This window comes from Carassius auratus, chromosome 39 (assembly GCF_003368295.1).
Source record: "Carassius auratus strain Wakin chromosome 39, ASM336829v1, whole genome shotgun sequence".
In the NCBI taxonomy this organism is placed as follows: Eukaryota; Metazoa; Chordata; class Actinopteri; order Cypriniformes; family Cyprinidae; genus Carassius; species Carassius auratus.
This window is the reverse complement of record NC_039281.1, coordinates 12,696,890-12,716,337: the sequence shown is the minus strand read 5'-3', so window position 1 is coordinate 12,716,337 and position 19,448 is coordinate 12,696,890. Positions and strand designations below refer to the sequence as shown.

Below are 19,448 nucleotides of genomic sequence, written 5' to 3'. Positions count from 1 at the left end.
CTGAAAAGCACAATAAAGTTGTTTAGGCTGATAGCACACTGACAGCTGACAAACATTTGCTGCAGCTCAATTGAACAGCACAAAAGTTTCACGTTGTTTAATTAAATTTCCCTCGGGCTCCAGCAACCGAAATCCGGTTTCAAATCTCTTCTGATAATCAAACACGTCTTTATTGATCTGTCAAATTCTGTCTTACTGCGTTAGTTTGAAATCAATTTGAGGAATCATTTCGATGACTGTTTGCTTCGCAAAAGCATAAACACAAGGATCCAATAGCATAACAGTTCTTTAAGACTTTAAAACGAAATACGAAAAAAGTCTTACGTCGAGGAATTGAAGAAGTTGTTTCAGAGGTCCGGTAAAAATGGGATTCGGTGGTTTACTGATATTCAGAAACATAATAATGTTCGAATTATTATTTTTTCTCAGGAAATCGAATATTACCAATACATACAAATAAGTGTTCTAATTCACTGCAGTAGCCTAGGACTAGCCTATAGGATACAGCCGAACATATATATATATATCGTTTTGGATTAAAGCGTCTGCTAAATGCATTTTATATATATATATATATATATATATATATATATATATATATATATATATATATATATATATATATATATATATATATATATATATACATAATTCTACCATGCTTTGCAATTCATTCTCGTTTGATCAATGAAATGTAAACTAAAGAAGTAAAGGAAATAGAGTCCAGTCCGCAGGTGTTGTTCCTGAATTAGACTTGAAGGGGACGTGCACGGATCTGTCAGGGTCTGCCATAAACACTCGAGTGAAGTCCAAGAAGGTCCGCTAATTAGTAGCCTGTCTCTCTGGAGAATTTACACGTTCTGCATTGCCAAATGTCTGTTTTGTATGTGTAGTTGTGAGCCTGCATCAATTATTAGGGAAACATTTGAATTGCGCACATATAGACTGTACTTTAATGGCTTAATGAAGGAACATACATCACAACCCACTGAAATGATTAAAGTAGTCTAAATGGATAGTGCATTATTGACCAATGTTCCTGACCATGAATCATCATTCTGATTCATGGACACAAACACTCTATGTGGACCTTTCCTTTGATGTTTACTGGAAGTATGTGTTCTGTACTTGTTTGGGATCCAGAGGGATGAAAATTGTCTTTTTCTTAATAAAAGAAGAATAAAAAAGTCTATGTGAACTGACACAGTGTTTTTGTTGTTTCTGCTTATTATATTTTCAGTGCCTTCCTCAGCTATAACTTTCCTTTTTGGGGGGGGGGGGGGGTTCTGCTTTAAGAGGATTGTGATGGGATGTTCTCAATATAAGTTTCATTCAGATCAAGTCCCTATAAAATTCTGACATAAGCATAAACCATTTATGTTACCTCTGAGCATGATATAGGCCACTGTTTCCCATTGCTGTAGAACTGTGTGATAGCTGCTGATCCTCTTCCCAGATCTTCCTGTTATCGTTGTCAGTCTTTGAAGTCTCTGGTGTTTTCTGGATGTTCTGGATAAGATTTTTCATGTTGGACTCGTTCTCATAAAAAGTGTTATTGTCACTTGAGTGAAAATATGAAGAATTCATCACAAAGTTGATTCAGAACTGAGGACATACCCAAGAGATCTCGTGACAGATGTGCTGTACCGAATAAGCAGGCTGGAAAGTAAACTGCCCGCTGTGAGCTACAAACAAACAAAAATAATTTGCTGTGTTATCAATTTAACTGCACATTATTTAGTATAGATGTTACAACATTTGTTGATTTTTTTTTCTGGGGGGGGGGGGGGTTTCATTCTTTTTACTGAGCGCTAAGGTTCCAGCAATAACAATTCTGGTACAAAATATTCAGGTAATAAACATTTAAAGATTATCTAATTGCCCGTACAACTGAACAAATTCATTGAATGCATGTTTTAATAAGAGTTCACATAAATATAAAGAGTCTGTCATCATTAACTCTCATGTTGCTCCAAACCTTTATGACTTTCTTTCTTTAGTAAAAAGAAACAAACAGTCAAACTTTGAACATAAAAATTACTCAGAAAATATTGTCTTTTTAAAAAGTATTGTTTTAAATGTATTAGTCATCTGAAGCCGTAACTCTCTCTCTCTCTCTCTCTCTCTCTCTCTCTCTCTCTCTCTATATATATATATATATATATATATAAGTATGTATACACACACACACACACACAAACATATATACTAAATAAAGCTAACAGTAAATTACAAACTTTTTGTGTTTTTTTTACACATCTATCATATGGATTCAGATGACCTGGAATATAGTGTGAATGGACTATTTTTATGATACTTTAAGGTGCTTTTGTGTCTTTGTGGAAGTTCAAGGTTAAGTTCTCGTTCACCATTTATTGCATTTTAAAAACAACATGAGGGTGAGTAAATGATGATGGTCAGGTCACTGTTAATTTGACCTAAGCATAAGGTTATGCATTTAAAAATGCACCTTTGAGTTTATTATCAAAAGTGTAATGAAGCACTTGGGTCATGCTCTTTTTTAATGATGAATAAGGTTACATTAATAAGGTTACTAGCTTTATTTTCATTTTAAGTCCTAATGTTTGTTTGAATGAAAACAATACAATTTATCGAGCTTCCATTCTGTTCTTATAAATATATATATATATATATATATATATATATATATATATATATATATATGTGTGTGTGTGTGTGTGTGTGTGTGTGTGTGTGTGTGTGTGTGTGTGTGTGTGTGTGTTTGTGTGTGTGTGTGTGTGTGTGTATGTGTGTGTGTGTGTGTGTGTGTGTGTGTGTGTGTGTGTGTGTGTGTGTGTGTGTTGTCTCTGGCCCCATTAGTTTAAAAGTAAAAAGTTTAACCTCTATGTCAGAGAGCCACATCCTCACTCAAGCCAGGCCTCATTCCTCCTATGTCACATTAGTGTTTCATTTCCCCTCCCACACATTTGTCCTAAGAGGGGAATTAAGGAAACAAACGTTTTTCCCCTGATTAGGCGGCTGCCAGCTTTGCATACTAATGTAATGCCAAGTTGTAACAAATAGCGAATGCTCTTAATTACTGCCCCTATTTTCAGTCAGAAAGTGCTCCGTTTCCCAGGATGAGGTCGCCGTGGCAGGGAAAAAACCTATAACCTGGAAGAGTACAGAGACAGTCATCTTTATATGTATGTGTGGGTGTATGTTTCACCGAGAGGGACAGTGCAGGAGAGAGAGAGATGGTGAGAGATGAAAAAGATGGAAGGGGGATAGATTGAGAGAACGTGTATGAGAGTGATATAAGAGGAATGTGAGTGAAAAACAGAGGGGTTAAAGATAGAGAGAGAGCTCAAATAACATATGCATATACAAACCCTTTTATCGGCCCCGGCGTCCATTGTATGAGTAGAGAATGTGATGTGTAGCACTACAATTACCTTTCAATTACTGACCAACTGCTTAATGTATGACTTTTATGCATCATGAAATTCCACATCCAGCTGGAGATCAAAAGCTGCCTCCAGTCAAGTAATTTAACACAATTACAGTTCTGCTACCATCTATAATGCAAAGGAAATCGGTAAAGCAATACCCAGACCACCATAAACTGTAATAGCTCAAGAAAGCTTACCACTGCTAACCACATATATCTTCCTCTATTATGAGCGATGAAATAATAATGAGCGTTAAAGAGATTTGCGCTGTAGTCTGTGAATGCGAGCTGTGATTGATGGATACATGGAGGGGTTTTAGCTGCAGAATCAGCAAAGAGGTTAATACAGTATCATAAGCTTTATTATTTCAGAATCCAGGATCCATCCATATATTATTACACACATATATTACACGTGTAATACAGCTGGTTCAAAGAGCATGCACAGCCATTGACTTATTACATCTGGACATACTAAAGATGAAGTCATGAAAAAGATCTCCTGGTCTGAATTAATGATTCGGACCTTCAAATTAAACATGATGTTGTGAAACTTCTGTTGTGATGACTTTCTTCTTTTGCAAAAGTCAGGCAGGTTTAAAATAACATAAGAGTGAGTAAATCATATTAGTTTGGGGGTGAACTACCTCTTTTTATTTTTGCATAATGTTGATTCAAAGGTGATGATCCTTGTATTCCATACAATGCTCTTGACGATAACTGTGGATCAATTAAACAGATAAGAGATAAATCCGGTGATCGTTTTTACAGTACATTTTTCCCTGCATATCCACCAGCCCACAACAGAAAGGAAAAGAGTAATGACAGATAAAATCACTCACAGTAGGAAGGAATAAAAATGATTTCAAAGATAGATTTGCACAGATTGTTCTTTTTATTATCATTAACAGTAATGTGATACACATGCCTCCGGTGACCTTTTCACAATATTACATATTCCCAGCTGACTCATTCATTAGTATGGCAGTGCAAACAGAAGGCAGGACTCAGCCATCCATCTAGAGAGTGAGCGAGAGAGATAGTGAACCAGCGAGAGAGGAAAAGAGTGGTGTGCGTGTGTCTGTGTCTCATGCAAGAGCTCTTAGCCCTGGAGGTTGGAGGGAGAGGCACTAAAGCGTTTCATTTGTGATTTGGCACATCTGACAAGATTCATCCGTGGCTGATCATATGCCTTCAATGAATACATTTTCCAAAAATCAATGGGAGAGTACTGTAGAGCTCAATCAAAGGCACATTAATTGTCTGCTATCAAGAGCTCCATTTGGGGGAAAAAAGGAAGCCCATCTGTGCCTTTTGCATCTGGCTGACAGGAGGAACACATGGTCTTTTTATGTCAACAGTACATTTCAGCTAAATGACAAATAAAATATAGCGCTATGTTAAAATAAACCTTAGCTGCTTCATAAAACTAGAGTGAGGCGCAGAACAGAAGCTTGGTTGGCTGATAAACAATATGAGACACATATAAATTACTGTATATGCCAAGCAGATCAGCTTTATATACTTTTATAAATTAGAGGCGTCGATTAAAAAGAGGTACAATTTCAGTCCAAACTGGCGGGGAATAACTGGCAGCAAACTTATCAGGAGTACAAGCTAATGTGGTGGCTAGCGTGACTATACGCACTTTGTTTCCATGCCTTGGCCCTATGTTTACTCAATGAGATTTTACACTTGAATGGCACTTGGTTTCCTTTTCTCTACTGCAATATTTAAAGTCATGGCCCCATGTTCTCTCTTCCCCAACTCCCAAAGCGTCCTATTTTAACAAGCCAATAAACTCCGGAACGGGTGACATACTAATAAAAATGTAAACTTCTGGATAGGTTACGGGTGACTGACAGTGTGTGAATGTATGTGTGCGTGTGTGTGAAAGAGGGAGAGAGACAGTGAGAAAGTGTGTGTGTGTGCATGGCTTTATCCTGGTCAGATGCTTCATTTCGAGAGCAGTGGAACATACTCCTGAGCCTCCTGGTTGGATTTGTTGGAATGTGTGAGAGGGAGGATTTTAGCACCATGAGCCCAACGCCAAAGAGATGCAGACTTCACGCCATCTGTCTCCCCCTTCACTCATCTATTTGCCAAACTTGCCTTTTTCCTCTCTTTCTCTCTGTCTCTCATTGCGTCCCCTTTCATCCCTCATCACACAAGTAAGGGACATAGAAGGAACAAGTCGCCGACTGCAGGGCTCCGGCAGTTAAAGTGCTTCACAGAGATATTAAAAACCCCTCTGAGTTGTTCATTTTCATTAGTGGCCCAAGAAATGACATTTAATTAGACTGTATTAGCCTGTTCAGAGCATTGACAGCTGCATGAAAATAATTGCCTGTTCTTTCACCATATGACCAACATTTTGCTGAAAAGAGCCACAGTGTTCATATGGGAAACGTTGTATTAATAAATATATTTTCCACAATAATTGGCTATCTACTGTTTTCTAAAATTAATAATTTTAAAAACTCACAGCATTACAATCAATTGAAATAAAGGATGGTTCACCCAAAAATGACAGTTCTGTCATCACGTTCCAAACCTGTAAGACTTTCTTTCTTCGGCTGAACAAAAAAGAAGTCATTTTGAAGAATGTTTCAATTGTTTTTGGACGCCATTGGCTTTTATGACATGGAGGAAAAAAAACATAGAAATCTTTTTTTAAATATATCCTTTCATGTCCCACAGATGAAAGAAAGTCAAAGTTTTGTAATAAAGGCAGAATTGTCATTTTCATCTTCATTATATGAGGAATTACTACATTTTACACAACTTGAGAGACCTTTTTTAAGTGAAAACAATTTGCATATGTGACATGCATTTGAAACAAGATTATAATTTTGGTATTAAAATATACCTATAAACAGCTAGGATGCTTCCTCTGCATCCAGTGACTGGAAGAAAAATCACAGCATTATGTTTAGTACAATCAACACATTAGGCCTGCTCATATGCATAAAGCTTCAAGCTGGAATCAGCATTGCCTCATTAAAACCAGACCAGATCCTTCCATCAGATGAAGCAAAGTGATCTGATGGGCTTGACCTCTGGCCCTCTCCCCATGTGGTTGGCTGGGCCAAGGCAGAGCCAACTCATACCCTGTCCGAGTCCCAGTCTGGATACCCAGCCAGCTGAAAGCAAGAGGCGGCAGTGGTGGCGCAGGCGGCCCATGACCCTTACTGAGCTCCAGGTGGCAGCGAGACAAGCGGGGGGCCTTTGATGTCGACCTCCGGTCATTCTGCTCGAATGGATCTTACCATTGATCTGGCCTGCCAATGGTAGGGAGGGGTGCCAGGTGCCCCCAGTGTGGTAGAGGATGAAGCACAAGCTGGAGAAGCGCTGGAGGTTTGCTGACCCCATGGTTCAGCGAGGCCAGCTTTCAACAGCCAAACTGGAACGCCGGCCTCATAGCAGACGGACACAGAAGAGCTGGTGGATGAAGAGGGATAAAACAATTCATCTGTACTGCAACTAGTGCTGCTGCTCTGTAATTTTACATTATACCTATTTTACACAGGTACTTTAGATGTCAATGAACTTTAAGCAATCAAAGGGTAAAACATTGCAATATTGTAATTGAAAGGATTAGTTCACTCCAAAATGAAAATTCGAAAATTACTCATCGTTCCAAATTTATATTGAAATTTTTTTTTTTTTAAATAATATCTTATTTTGTGTTCTGCATAAGAAAGAAAGGCATACAGGGTTGGAACTATATGCAACTGAGGAAATTGTGAATTCTTTTTATAGATTATATTTTGAAGAATGTTGGTAACTAAACTGACGGCAGGCACTGACTTCCATAGTACTTTTTTATTCATACTATGGAAGGCAATGGCATTTTCCAACCAATAATATAAAAGTCAATACCAACATTCTTCAAAATATATTCTTTTGTGATCAAAAGAAGAAAGACACTTAACAACTTAAAGGTTACCTAATTATGAGAGTTTTTTTACATCTAAATACAAAAGACACATCTGATCTGCATGGAGACACCAAAGAAAAAACATAGAGAGACAAAACAGTCAAACAAACAGTAAAGTAAACAACAAAAGTGCCTGCAAATATTTTACCCCATGCTACATCTATGTTTACACACACATCAGTTCATAAGCACATATTCTTAACAGGGTGTAAAATCCTACCATACCCACTGGCACTGCTATAACACTGGCAAAAAGCAGTTAAAAAAATTGCAAGAGATACCACAAGACATCTCACCTGCGTTCTTGAGCCCCTTTTTGCCCCTTCACAGTAATCTATATGCCCTCTAATCATCAGTCCATAAACACAGCACCAGAAGATCTGCATTAAAGACTGACGAAGAGAGTAAAGTAAAACAACATCCAAAGAGTCAGAGGTAGCCTGTATGGTATTATTTATAAGGTATTAAAAAAGAGAGCACTTCAAAGCATACAGGAGTCATGCTATCGTACATGAAAGTAACATAGTATGGCTTAATGTCTCCTAAGGCATCTTATGGTGATGCGGCTTTGATTTGAAATGCATTGTGTGGCGAATGGATTTGCACTAGTGGAGAGTGATGGGAACACACCATCATTTAAAACCTGACCTCACAAGCTCTTCAAAGCATTCGTGAGTGAGGATGATGGGGTTTCACTACATAAACAAGACCTGACCACACTTGGAGGTCCCAGTGTTGTTGTTGTGAGAATATTTTTTTTTTCTGAGGATAGTTATCCCTTTAGGAAACAGTGGTAGGGACCAAGGAGAAGCTGAATTGTTGTTTATGAGGATAATGTAAGCCTGAGGAGATCATTAAGAATTTTACAGTAGCTGTTAATATTGCATCCACAGCCAAAATCATTAACCACCCAAAATCAAGCCTTAGTCTTAGCAGAATAGAAAAGGCTCTGCATGCTGTTCTGACAGACAATGTCTTAATCACTGAGGATAATCAGGCTTATTTAGCCACTGAGAATTAAAGGCAGAAATTTGAAATGATAAGCAAATGAGGCCGATGAAAAGCTATGTCAAGGAGGTGGTGCAGTTGATTAGCCTACTAGCGCTTTTCAGCACAGACAACGCCCTGGAGTATAGGGTCATTCTTCCAATAGGACTCAACTGTTGGTTGACAATACTAAATGTTTCCACCTTGCCTCTTGTAAACAAGATGCTTACAGACGGATTGGGGGTGGGAGTTCTGTCTCATGTTTGCTTCCCCTAGCAAATGACACACTTCACGGTTAAAAAATGTTGGGTCCCTGAACAGACTTCACAGTTATATAAATAAAACGTGTGGCATCGGGACAGAAATGGTCATATTTAATCCCACTTTGAACCCCAATTAGAGAATTAATGAAAGACTTCCCACCCCCATGCCTCAGGTAACATAAATGTTATTTACGCTAGTCACGTACATAAAACACCGCAAATGAACTTCTGAATATTTGTTCATGACAAATTATAGGACTCAGGATGGCCTCACACAACCACAAAGCACGTCACCTCAAAAAAACACAAGAAACCAAAACAGTACCATTTGCTGACAGAATGAGAAATGTGACTCGCTCAAATGCATGGGGTTCATTGGGTCAGAATGGCTTTGTCAAACACAAAGAAAAAATTAAATTCTCAGACAACAAGTAGTAACAGATTCAGCCATCACACTAACCACGAAGACCAATAGCGACATTAAAGCAACTTAAATGACTGTCTCTGTCATAAATAGAAACATCAGTTACAGCAAATCACACCAAAACAATGAAGAGGTTGTTAAGATTTTTTTCCTCTTCGTCCCGTATATTGTGATTCCATTATTTTTTTTATTTTCCTAGTAATTCTAACTCTGTGGGATGTTATAATATTCTATAGCCTACAGATATTGTTCTTGATATCCCTGCTTTTGTTTACTTACGTTGTCGGAACACACAAATTTATTTTCTTTTTTCACACCACAGGACATACCAGCAAATCATTATTTCTCTGGGAGCATTAACTTCCAAAATGTTTTCAATACACATTTCAGTTTATGTAAAATTCTAAAAAAGACAGCTCTGTGGGTGCCCCATGACCCTGAAATCCACTGCAGCTCTATTATTTGTCTAGCGAGCTGCGGGCGTCCCAAGTTTCTTAGGAGATAAGCAGTCCTAGCTCTATCAAAAAATACAAAGCTTAATGTGTCAGAGAAGGATAAGGGGAAAAAAGCAAAAATGAGGAGATTTGCACAAATCAAACTGACTAAGACAGAGAAATGAAGTAGAAAAACAGGATAAAAGAAGACGGTACACTTGCAAGTAACCCCAATAACACCATGTTTAGTTGTAGGGTAAAATCTACCATCCTGTGTGTCCAAAGCAATAAAATAATTTCTTTGTGCACTTCACTCAAGCTAATGCTTTTTAAAACATATTGTCAAACCTGACCAAAAAACAATGTGCTGATTTAATGAAATGCTTGGACATGAGCGATTAAAAGGGGTGTTAGCTTTTTGGGGCAGATGAAAATTGGGGTATTTCGAGGGCTTTGGGAACAGGGAGGGCAATAGGAGGAGGGGGAAATGAAAGGAAAATGCCAGTAGTGCCCACTCAGCTATTTTCCCAGTCAAGATCAAAGACAGCGCTGGACTGGCCGCACCGCGGGAAACTTGAAATGTGCCCTCCCTTTGTTTGCTGTTGCTAGGAGACATCAAGACAGCCAAAAGTGTTTTCAGAAAGCTACAGGATCAAAAAACATTTCAAATATATATTTTAAGACTGCCATGATTTAGACTGACTATTGCAATGTATTAAGGCATTCAATAAGCACAATAAATACTGACTTATCTACATAACATACATTGATAAAATTTATAAGAAGCCATTCTCTTTATTTGCCCCACTTCCTGAACTACGCTATACAGTAATACCTACAGAGCTACACTATAGTTTTATGTGGGTGTTGTGTGCGAGAGAGAGCAAGAGCGAATGGAAGAGATAAATCATCAGAGCATGTTTCCTCCACTTAAGCAACAATTCCATTAATGGGTGTCTTGAGTGCGTGTTACTGGGAGCTCATTAGCCATTATTAGTCTAACACTCAAATAAATGTCAGAATGTGCTGAGCAAGAGCTGCTAGTATGAGGCCCTGGGTATTATCAAGAATGTTCATTTAGAAACGTGTGTCATATCTGATAAAGAAAAATGTGAACTGCAGTGTGGTGATCATAAACCCCTTTTATATTTACTGCACATAGAGTAATTAAAACAAAGAAGTGCAGGTTCAGTCTGACGCCATATTGAGTGTGGCGCTAAGTGCTCAAGGCCCATTTAAATAACTAGATTGGCTAGTACAATGCAATATATGAGCATGCTGAGTGAGCTCAGACTCGAAAAAGCAGGAAGGAATTCTATTCTGTCACTGGACCCCACTGGGCCCATGAGTTGGGACAGTGCTCACCAATCCCATTGCACAACATCGCGCCCCACCCTAACTGAACTTGAACTTACTTTACTCACTACAAAACAACAGTATTAAAACTGATCGCTTGGTTTATGCTGTCAGGTAACACAATAATAACAAAAATAAACTTTGCACTTTTTCAATAACAACTCCCATACGTGCTGAGGATATATTTAGGGATCCAAGCAGCCTGTCCCAAATTACTAATTTTTTTTCCTTAAAACTGAAGGTAAAAGGGGAAACAGATTGCTACTCAGGAAAAATAAAGTGCTTCGAAGTGCTAAAGACTTTTGCTTGTACCTTTTTTTATGTTTCATTGATCATGTGAAATAAGTGTTTCATAACCATGGATTAAACAACATAATTATAGTTTCCCTAATACAGTGTTCCTGTAGCTCAAGTAGTAGAGCATTTCTTTATCAGGCGCAAGGTTGGCGGTTCAAATCCCAGGGAACATATGTTAGGAGAAAATTGTTAGCCTGAATGCAATGTAAGTGCTTTGAATAAAAGAGTCTGCTAAATGCATACATTTTATGTAATTTAATACCCCATTTATATTTACCTTGAAAAAAATTGAACCAATTCTTTACCAATGAAACAATGAATAATGCTGGGGTTAAAGTACTAAATTATTTTGATTTAATATGCTAGACTAAAGCGTCACCATGACGCCATCGCAGTTGGTAGCGCTAATTATTAATATTAATATTTATATATACTCAAAACTTTTTAATTGAAAATAGAAATTTATTTTATGAATTTTTATTAAAAATGAAGTCTGTAAGTCTCTCTCTCTTTTTTTTATGTATTTATTTTATTTATTTATTTATTTATTTTTGTGTAATATTTGTTTACGAACTGTGATGCCTGTATTTTTGTAATTTGAATTACTGTGATCTTTGTATGATTGTTAATTGAACTTTAATAATTAATAAAAAAATAAAAATAAAAAAATATTAATATTAATATTTAAATCTTAAAATTAGTCATTAAGAATAAAGTAAATATATATATATATATATATATATATAGCTATATATATATATATAGCCTATATATATATATATATATATTTTTTTTTTTTTTTTTATGGCCGCCATCAGACAATCAGATTTCAGATAGCAGTGACATAAAATTCAGTTATAATATAAATGTAGGCTAAAAATAAATTAAACAATACTTTTATTGTTTTAGGCAATGTATTATGAAGGACTAAATTGATTATAAAATGTTATTGCAATATTATTATGAATGGACTCCGATAATTTGTTGTTTGCAGATCTTTATGTTATTGTTCACATGAGCGCAGTTGATGTATTAAGGTTGTACAATCGACGTTTTACTTAATGGAAGAAACAACAGTGTGAGCGCCATGAGAGTCCAGCCGAGAGTGACCTTCATGTCTGGAACGATTAAGATTAGAATCGTGCAGCGTCTGCCTCTTGTTTGCAAGAGCTCGAGCCAACTGGCACAGGCCGAGAGTTCTCTCCCAGCTCTCCGTCTGCCGCAGCGACAATGACAACCAGTTACCGCATGGCGTGCAAAGATGACAAAAATACTTTCACGCCAAGGGATTTTATTCTGTCCAGGCAAACATCACGCGATTACCGAGAGCCTTCCACTCTTGTTTAAAATAATTGTTTCTAACGTTTAGTAACAATGTAAGGTTTTGATCTGGGATACTTTTTGTTGATCTTTGATTTTACAACGTAAATAAAAATATAATAATAATGTAATGAACCCATAAGCACGATATATGCCTACCGATTTCAGATCATAGGCTTTCAAAGTCCAGAACAATTCTATGTGAACTGCAGAAGTTGTTTAATATGCTGCAAATGTCCGACATGTGTGCTGTTGTTGAATTACTGAAAAGCAAAAGCTATGTTCTGTTTGTTTACTACCTACATTTTTTTCTTTCTCAGCATCATTTCATGGCTGTCTCTTTCTACGCAACGTTTAGTCTCAATAGGATAGAGCCTGTTCTGCTTCACGCTTTAGTCTGGATCCTCCCCAGTGTGACATCATCTATTGTACTTGAAGGGTTTCTAGTGCCACCTCTCAACAGCAACATCACTCTCCTGAAACACGCCAAGAGACGTTCAGAAAGCACTGCTACTCTGGTAACAATATAATGAACCATTCAGAAGGACAAAATCAGAGCAAAATATATGTTTTTGTTTCTATTAAACGAAATATTCGATTCAATGGTTTGTTTACTTGTAAATGGTTTTGAGACAGTCTAAAGCTGATGATACAAGGGGCAACTTTTTGAATTAATTTGCTAACTATTTATAACTGCTATATAGATTGAAATGTGGAATATAGGTAGCTCACATTTAAAAAATGTCTCCCAAAAAAAAACCTTCTTCACTTTCCATTGCAAAATTATTTGTGAACCTTAAGTTAATGTTATTATTGTATGATTTTGTGTAATATGTATATCGTTGTTAATGTTTTAATTCAATATACATAAGCTACCCAGGTATAGGCTATGACATATACCAAAGAAAAAAACTAAAAAAAAAATTATTATATTTTATTATATCATATTATAAACAATAAACACTTGACAATTAACAAATAAACAATAAGCAATCATTTCTAATCAGTAAAAAAATACAACAGGTCAACAACTGACTTTATCCTTTCCATCACATATGCTTATGCGACAGGCCGTAAAAACGGAATAAATTGAAAACACGTGTGTAATTTAAAGGCGAAGGGCTGCTTGATTAGTAATATCAGATTTCTTTAGCACATTTTTTTCATCATGTGACCGTTGTCTGAACCCCGAACCCAATGACAAAAAAATGTTTCGGTTCTTCGGAATTCCATAAAAGCTCAAACGTTTATAACGTTGCGAGGAAAAAAGTGGTGGAGAGAGAAAGATTTAGTAATGGTAATTAAGAGATGGGATTCTTGACTGAAAGGTCACTGAGGCCAGAGTTACTTCATCTCAGGGCACCGTGGTGGGTTAATCATTGGAACCTGTACGACCTGTGGGCAACATGAACGCTGAAAAATAAATGCTGTGTATTTAAGTGAATGCTTGATTGAACGACGTCACGATGGCGATAACCATCCACATATACATATATATATATATATATTAGATAATGTGTTCGGTCCAATCAGTTCTGATATGTGAGATTGTTTTCTTCTTAATATAAAATTTGTAGACTTAAGAGTGCGGCTGACGTCACAGCCGGGGAGTCACCAGCCGTGTGTACCAGACGCGTCTCTAAAGTAAGGAATTCTCTACAAAAAAAAAAAAAAGGTTCTGCCTGACAATGTGGGTGGACAGGGCGTGAAACTACTATCATCATCAGTTCTGAATGAAAGAAAGAAAACATATATACAACAAAAAGGGAGGCTCATTCCAATTCAGCTGCGTTGTTAGGACAACGAGAAGCATCCCTCAGATGATTAGTTCCACTTCAAAAGAATTTACTTTCCGGCGGTGAAACCGTCCCCCTTTTGTGTCTGTACACAGAGTTTTCACTCGCAGAAAGACGACGACTAGTATATTTAGTCAGTCTGTTTATTTTTGTCTTCTGTTCACAGTACAATTGTATTAAATAAATAGAGGAGTCACCACAATGGTCTAGAAGTTCATAAACATGTGTGGAAGATGTAGCATTCTTTTGTAGTCAAAAACACAAAGCAATGGTCACATTCAAGTAGGGATGGGGAGGTAATAATAGCTAGAGCAACGAGTTTTCCACATTTGGTCTTCAAGAATTTATATACAGGACCTGTGCAAGCAGGACAATCCAATAATTAATCAATACTAATAAAAGATGAGGACTTTTTCGACAGGCCTATATGAAAATGCATGAAAGATGCCGCAAAACAATCAATAGAGCTTCAGTCAGGTTTGACTTTCATCTCAAAGCTATGTCAATAGCAACTGAAGTTTGTGTCTGCAAACTACAGAAACAAGCCATTTGACTCTGAAATAGACTGCAGAGCGAGGCAAAGGTTGATATCACGATAGAATTACAGGTCACAGTCCTCACTGAATCCTCTTTAAAGCTATCACACCTTGCATCCCTGTCATGATATCATTTGACACTGTTCATTTGACCAGTGACCCACATCGAAGTGCACTTCCCTCAGTAAATATATCCACTTAACTTAGTTTAGCCGTCTCTCTCTCAGCTTGGAGTACAGCATGTTGAGAGGACAGTATTTAACTGGGAAACATATTCAGCGAGTTTTAGCCTATGGGGTTCTGTATACACTTATAATGCAGAGCTTGCAGCATATGCAGTATCCTCTCCAAATAAACAACAAAAACCTAGACTGGAATATACTGCTTAATAAACAATATTAATGTTTAATTTTACAGCATTCACATATTTAATATGTTCCACACTCGGCAGGTCAAATGGCAATTAACTCCCTCCAAATTAATATTTTTTATAGAATACAGTTGGAATATTTGGTAATATTTGTGAGGTATAATTAAATCACTTGACCTCGCTTATATTATTACTCCACATCAAAAAATGTATATGATGATATCATCATATCATCATTATAGTTTACAATGAATTCTGCTTAAATTCAAAGATTTTGTTTCATGTTTATGCATTATGCTTTATGATAAGTTCAATTATACAACATTATCTTTTCACTGACATGCACTCACAAATACACAAGAAACCCAAGAACAGAAGAGAGTGAAGTGAATATAAATAAATATAATTACATTTCAACGAGTGTGATGAAAAAAAATCTAAGCACATTAGAGACATATATCTTTCCTTACTCATTATAGAAGGAAGGTCTGACATATGAAAGAAAACATTCTTGACTTAAGCTCAGCTTCTTTCATCTAATTAAAGGCTGAAATTTGATCCAAATAGTATTGCATGTTTTGATAACTCATCATATGCTCTTGCCTTCTAATCAACACAGAATAATATGTTCATTGCACATTAATTCTCAGCATAAATATCAGCACCTTGCTACTTTGGTTATCGATCCAATCAGCTTCTCAAGGTATTGGGTTCCTCACATGGCTTAGAGGACAAGTTGACATGTATGAAATACCCGAAGGACAACATAAAGCTCCCAAAAGACGATACAGAGAGGATGCTTTTTAGGATGTAAAATGATAAATGGCATTTTTAGAATAAACCAAATTTTAATTTGTGTTAAAGATAGAAAGAAAGATCATTGCTCTCTCTTGTTTTGGTATCAGCACTTAGAGGGCAACTAGGCCTATCTGTGATAAAATATGAGATAAGCAAAATGAGATGCTAATGTTTTCAGTTGGGAAATATACAGCCAGGGCTAAAAGGAGAGCACTTCATGTGTAACTAATAATAGTGTCTAGTACTGTATGTGTAGCAGCCATCCTTAAAAAAAAATAAAAGAGGTGCATTTCACATTAGATCTAATAAATGGGTCACTGGGATTTCAGAGAGGGGCAAAAACATAACAAAACTGGAAATTAAAATAAAGAGAAAATGTGCAGTGCTGAGTAAAGATCTAAGGAACCCAGTAGCTATTAAGGAAATTATTTGGGGAAATAACTGCTCTGAAGATTAATTAACAGAGTTATTTTCAACTGACTGAATATGGGAATATGGCCCCCACACAAGCAGGCCTAATTATATCCAGCTCTTATTTGTCTTATTAGGCATTGTAAACAAAAATGCCAGTGACTTGTTCAGAAGGTAGAGTAAAATTAGAAACAAACCTATTATAGAGTTTATCAATATACTCTGTTTCCAGAATCACTGGGTATTATAATTAGAAAGATAATTCAAATAATGATATCCAATTGGACCATGTGTATCCAAATGTTATAGATATGTAAAATGTATTTCAATTTTACGTAACGACTACAAGGGCTACAGTTTAATTGGCTTGAAATATCTCTTGACCTTTAACTCACCGGAGTTGCTAAGGTGGTATGGAGTCGTAACTATCAGTAATTGTACGATAAAAGCCATGCAGCGAAAATCATTCAGCACTTAAATACTGTACTCACATGGGTAAAGGTTCATCAAAGCCCACCTTTATTCACTCTAGGCCCCTCCCTCTAGAAACTGCTTCTCCAATCTCAATGTGAGGGGATTTGTGCTGCGTTCACATTATAGCATACATTTTCATGAGACATTACTTTTTTTGTATTATTCTTTTAGCAGACTGAAAATATGTTGAACCCTTTTAGACATTAAATGAAATTACATAACGTACATGTATGCAACAGTAGAACAATTAATTGTTACATTTACAATAACTGTCATGCACGTTTATGCTAATGCTGAAGATATAGAGGATAAGCCAGTGATGGATGGTGTTAATTACCTCAGGGCTAAAGCATTCTAAGACATACATTCAATCCTTTCATCTGCACAAATTTGTTGTTCCCCAAAGCAATTAAAAAAAATCTAAACTGGGAATTATTTAGCCTTATCCAGTGAATGATAGTAACTCTACGTCTTTTAGTCTTTTTAAAAATAGTCCATGATTCAAAACCCAGTGTGAAATGACCTTCATACATAAAGCTGTCAGTGTAATTTGTGCATGTTGAAAAGGGAAAACCTTCATCTGACCAGTACTTAAAAACAAAGCCACAAGTCCTTCAAAGCCAATATGATAAGCCTAAATGAGACCCAGTTAATGAGGGTTTAACATGACATACACATTTAAGTGTTTTGGTAAGCTAGATGTATGTTACACAGTCTGTAACCCCTTGCAAACATTTTGGTCTACAATATCTGCATCTATCCTTAGTGGTGCTATTGTACCACATGGGGAAGGCATATTTTATGTAGCAGAGGTAAGTTGAAGTTCTTTTTTTTTTTGTAGTTTTTCTTCACTCTACCATCTAGTTCTGCACCCTAGAGTGGCGGGTCAGCACCAAACCAAATCCGATTTGTCCCAACCATTAATGTCATGCCCTTTAAGCTACATATCATCACAGAGAGTATGCTTGCTCAATCTGTAATTGAAATAGCTTGGGGAGAAACGCTGAGCTCTGGTTGTTCCCCTGAGCCTGCTTTATCCACTCCACCATCCATCACTGTTCACTATGGCCTCAAGGTGCTGGTGGAATGCTGTGAGGTTAACAGTGAGATCAACTTAAAGACTTGCACGTGCTCGTTTCCTTGTACCTGGCCCACAGGCCCATGCATGCACACATGTGACATACACATCAGCTAAAAATACAGTAAAGGAAGCTGTGTCAGATATACCTCAGTTAAGCTTTTGTGCTGTTTTGAAAGCGATGATAGTTGCAGGATCAGAGGATGGCTGAACTTCAGTTGGGGAAGTGATCAGAAGTCCCCATCTTTCCTTTACATGTTGAGTTCACAGGATTGATTACAAAGACCTCTTGTGATGCATCCTTCTACAGATGAAATTAAACAATCTATTACACACTGCTTTGAAACTACCTGGACCCTGATCAATGTGATTGCAGATTCAAAAGCATACTATAAAAGACGATGCTCTTCATTTAAAAATCAAATGCAATACTTTGAGACAGTCCACTAATGAAAAGTGATGGTGCTGAGGGAACCAAAAACACAACATTCACTCTAGGCCTGTTGGTCTCTTAAATCCAAAGGATGCTGCTGCTCAACCAGGTCTGATCAAAGCATTCAAGATGGATTCTGTACTGCAGGTGAAAGTAGTAAAAAAATAATCTTATTTGGACTTTAAAAATGTATGAGAAATTAAAAATCTCCTTGTTAAGGCTATGACACTGCAAGAGTGGATAAACAAGTTCCAGTGTGTCTTTTTAAGCATGTTCAGCTGGCCTCTCACATAAATGCAGTCTGCCAAAAAATGCCCTTGCCAAGATGTGGAGGACATTGTACATGCTCTCCAAGTTTATCTTTACCCGCAAAAGGATCTGGAAGCGAGATCAGAGGAATTGGGTGATGGCCATGGACAACCTTCTGAATGCATCGCACTGGTGCTCAGAGTTTGGGGCATCCTCAAAGTCACCCCCTTTCAAAGGGTGCAAATCCACAACACTTGTTAAAGTGGATTTAGTAACAAATAGTAAAAAAAAAAGGTTCTCTTTTCACCCACTGGAACACATGGGTCGCTGTGATCACGTCAACTGACACATGAGCTATTATTGCATACTGCCATGAGATATCCCAACGCAAGCCACACATGTAAGCTGATTGGCTGAGCGAAGACCTTTACTGTCTTTCCTGCTGCCCTAAGATGCCATCATCTAAGAAATGTCTTATGTAAGACATGGATAATGGACAAAAAGAGGATGCAAAAAATTCTTTTTAAAGAAATGTCCATTGGGTTAAATTGCAATTCTAAAAATGCATCAAGACAGAAATGCATCAGATATGGGGCTGGGCAGAGTTTCCTCCCACTCCCAAACTGCAGCAATGCTGAATGTAAAAGCCACATAGCAAAAGCCCTGCACTAGCCTCATTTTGGTGGACTTGCTAAGGTTTGACAAGAGAGTGGAATGTCCGGCAAGTGACTAGACGGGTATTTAATAAGCTGTAGTTACACAGGGGGCTGGCACCACCACCACTGATGTGAGAATACTGCACTGCAGATGAAGATGGAAAGAAAACCAACCAATCAACAGATTGCACCGCTAGTGTGATTTTTTTATGTT

The 19,448-nt window shown here is 37.1% G+C and overlaps 1 long non-coding RNA gene across 1 annotated transcript in view; it reads right to left on the bottom strand.

Annotated features, from left to right (window-relative positions):
* Nucleotides 1–3,883: 3,883 nt before the first annotated feature.
* Nucleotides 3,884–19,448, bottom strand: part of LOC113057978 (uncharacterized) — a 79,477-nt gene continuing 63,912 nt past the window's right edge. The window contains exon 3 of the long non-coding RNA XR_003277903.1: nucleotides 3,884–6,853. This is a non-coding gene — a long non-coding RNA (uncharacterized LOC113057978). The remainder of the gene's footprint in view (nucleotides 6,854–19,448) is intronic.